Here is a 3909-nt window from a genome sequence, read left to right as displayed (position 1 = left end):
AGGTCTCCCCTTAATAGTTCTATAGCCGGGCTTCAGCCAGAGAGGCAGAACCAGTAAGAGATGTACAGATATGTGTTAAGAACCTTATTGAAAGGAATTGGCTCACGTCTGTGGAAGCTGGTAGGTAAGTCTGAAATCCATAGGGCAGGCCATTAGGAAGGGCAGTGTATTAGTCTGCTCAGGCTGGTGTAACTGAGTGGCTTAAATGACAGAAATTTATTTTCTCACGCTTCTGGTGGCTGGGAAGACCAAGAACATGGTGTGCTTTGTATTATAACCCCAGCTCACTACCCGGAGAACCCCATTAAAAAAAACTTATGTATTTATTTTTAATTGAAGTAGAGTTGGTTTACAGTGTTGTGTTAGTTTCAGGTGTACAGCAAAGTGATTCCATATATATAGACTATATATTCTCTCTATATAATCATATATATATATGTATATTATTTTTCATATTCTTTTCCAGAGGAACCCCATTTTTTTTTAAGATCTTTTCTGGAGTATAATTGCTTTACAATGGTGTGTTAGTTTCTGCTTTATAACAAAGTGAATCCGTTATACATATACATACGTTCCCATATCTCTTCCCTCTTGCGTCTCCCTCCCTCCCACCCTCCCTATCCCACCCCTCTAGGTGGTCACAAAGCACCGAGCTGATCTCCCTGTGCTATGCGGCTGCTTCCCGCTAGCTATCTATTTTACGTTTGGTAGTGTATATATGTCCATGCCACTCTTTCACTTCGTCCCAGCTTACCCTTCCCCCTCCCCGTGTCCTCAAGTCCATTCTCTATGTCTGTGTCTTTATTCCTGTCCTGCCCCTCGGTTCTTCAGAACCATTTTTTTTAAAACATCTTTATTGGTGTATAATTGCTCTACAATGGTGTGTTAGTTTCTGCTGTATAACAAAGTGAATCAGTTATACATACACATATATCCCCATATCTCCTCCCTCTTGCGTCTCCCTCCCACACCCCCCATCCCACCCCCTCTAGGTGGTCACAAAGCACCGAGGAGCCCCATTTTTACCCTGAGTTTTAGGGTCCTGGAAATGTGAGATATTAATACTCTACAGACCTTTAGAGAAGAGGAAAGTGAGGCGTTGGTAACTCCAAAGTGGAGGCGGTGACTTGCTGGAGGCCGGGAGGCTACTTAATGGCGAAGACGGGGCAGCACCCGGACAAAGCCGCATGTGTTCTGGATTCCTTGTGTGATGAGTATTTGGTATTCTGTGGCCTTCCTGCATCGGTCTTCCTTCTTTGGGAGATAGCACCCTGGTTCTTTGGGATGGTTTACATCATTCTCGTTGTGTGTGGGCCCAGCAGATGCTGTCAGGGCCCAGCCCTGTCTCCTGGGCCCATCCTCCGGGTCACCTGCAGCTTGGGTGAATGGTTCTCAGACACCAGTGACTGTCTGCTTCCTGCCTCGGGGTCTCTTTGCTTGATGTCTTTCTCTGGCCTTAGGTATGTGCTTGGCCAGGGAATTAAGTAATGAGGGACCGGAGTACCAACTTGTAAATATCCCAGTTTTCTGTCCCCTTGGCGGGACTCTTTTGAGTATGTTTTGCAGTCTCTTACGGGGTCCCTAGCAGGACTGAGTCCCAGTGGCTCACAGAGGTGACCTGCTCGTTACCACGCCCTTCATTGGTTTCCTTTCCTGCCGTATCTCGCTTCTCACTCCCTCACTCAAATAGACCACTGCACTCAAATCCTTTTTTTAGGGTCTGCTTGGAGAAAACTTACCCTAGGAGAGGAACATTTTAATCCAGAACTCTCCCTGGCCTTAGACAAGAGGGTGGGAGCCCTTGACCCAAGCAAGTCTTATTGCCTCTCTCTCTCTCTCCTTCTCCCAGAAAGAGAAGCTCGAGTGGAGAAATAAACAGACTGAAACTACTAGCGTACACTCAGTTTAGTCCCTACCAAAACTCTTTTTTAGTTCTTTCCACCTTGATCCCCCAGATTGTCCCTTTATTACAATTATGATTTTCCAATATTCCCTTCACCTCTGTTAGTTCCCTTTCAAAGCTGCCACCCACTCTTGTAAAGATTGATCAGGGAACACCCCTCAGAGCACGTCATTCACGTTGATAGTCTAGCCAAATGGGGCCACCTGAAGTTGTGCAGTGCACACCTGCCCAACTGTTCATGGCGGCCCTGTATCACTGATACTTTCAATACATGCTTTTCTTTAATATTGTACCATAGCGGATAAAACCTTGATATGGAAGTAGCCTTCTGCCTTCAGGTAAATGAATGTCTAAACTATGGGCATGAGATAGTTGAAACAGCATTCAGGTATTCTTCAGGCTAAAGTTTGTCTCTAAAACAAGAGTCCAGATGAGAAAGAACCAGGTGTCACAAGGGAAACTGGGGATAGAAGATTTGACTTTGCTTTCCCAATACCAACTGTATTCAGGGAGTGAGCCTTATTTCTGTTACTTTCATGAAGTTGAAATAACCAGCCCGAAGCCCAGCTGTTGCCAGCAGCCTTTCCCAGCTCTGCCTGGTATCTACTTCCTTTCTCTGGAAAAAACATTTGTAGGAAAAGAAGGGGAGACAGAGAGAATGACAGAGAGACAGAGAGACAGACAGAGACAGAGAGAGATAAAGGAACCTGAGAAAAGTTTTTACATTACTCTAATTTCTGAAACATAAAAACTATTCTTTTAGAGTACATCCATTTTTTTCCCTGTGGCATTGAGGATAGAGAAATTCCTGGGAAAATAATTTGTCAAGTCGCGACTGATCAAAGATACATATGAAAGGAGCTCACCTTTTTTCCTTCCCAAGGAAAAAACCAGCCCCATCTAAGCTCAGAATGAATTGGCAATTCATTTACTGACTGTCAGATAAGTAGCACAATCTCCATCACATCTTTAACTGGGACAGGACCAGAAGGAAGCAATTCTGTGCCCACCGAATGAACAAGCTGGGGGTATGTTAGTGATTAAGGACTCCTGGCCTAGGGGGAGGCAGAGAGATATGACTCAGATTCGAAAATGCACCATAAATCTCTCTCTTTTATTCAAAATGTGTGTTTTATAGTCTTTTCCTGGCCAATTGCTGCCTTGAATAAATATATAACATATCTGGATTTAGCTTTTAGGCCCAGAGCTGGGTTTGTCTTGAGGGCCAAGTATTCTCGATATTTCCAAGAACTTAGCAAAGAGCAAATAATGAAGCTCTCCTTTCTTTCTGACTCACCAGCCACATCCTACATGGAAAATAAAAATGAGAGGTCGGTGCTCATTGGGCAGAGAGAGATAAAGCAACACCTGGTCAGCTGGGCTAATTTCCTGTATTCTCCAAACAGGCTGCCACCTTACCCTCTCGCCCGACGCTTCTCAGCCAGGTACACCCGCAGTGAAGTTACCAGCTCCGAGCCCTTGACAGCATTTCGTTAGATCGACACATACTAACTCAGACATTTGGTCGAAAACTTTGGTTTGGAGGATTAAGGTTTATAAAAAGGTTTTTAGGAGATTTCCATTTGATTTCGTCCATTCTCTCGTTCCCTCGTGTTATCAACTTCAGTTGAGTTTGGCGTTCAACCCCAGCGTGCTTTACAGTCCCGATTATTGAGGGTTCATTATATGCTAAGCATTTTATATGATTATCATGCATAGGGTCCAAACTTGCTATGGAGTGTTTTAGAAGTCAAGGCCAAAAGGGAGACCTACTCAGTTACAAGATTCCCGATATAGCCCTGGGAGGTGTGCAGGGACCATTCTTAGTCCCATTTTACAGGTGAACAAATAGAGGCTCAGAGGGGCTGTCACTCGCCCAAGTTTTCATAGCTGGACTAGACAAACACTTCTTCCTCCAGCCCCGATGCCAGGCTCTTGCAGTGTACCTACTGCAAAGCCCAAATGGCACAGTCCCTGCCCTTCAAGAGATCTCAGTCGAGTGTGAC

The sequence above is a fragment of the Leucopleurus acutus genome (assembly GCF_964270905.1).
Source record: "Leucopleurus acutus genome assembly, chromosome: 13".
Classification (NCBI taxonomy): Eukaryota; Metazoa; Chordata; class Mammalia; order Artiodactyla; family Delphinidae; genus Leucopleurus; species Leucopleurus acutus.
Note: the sequence above shows the minus strand (reverse complement) of the source record.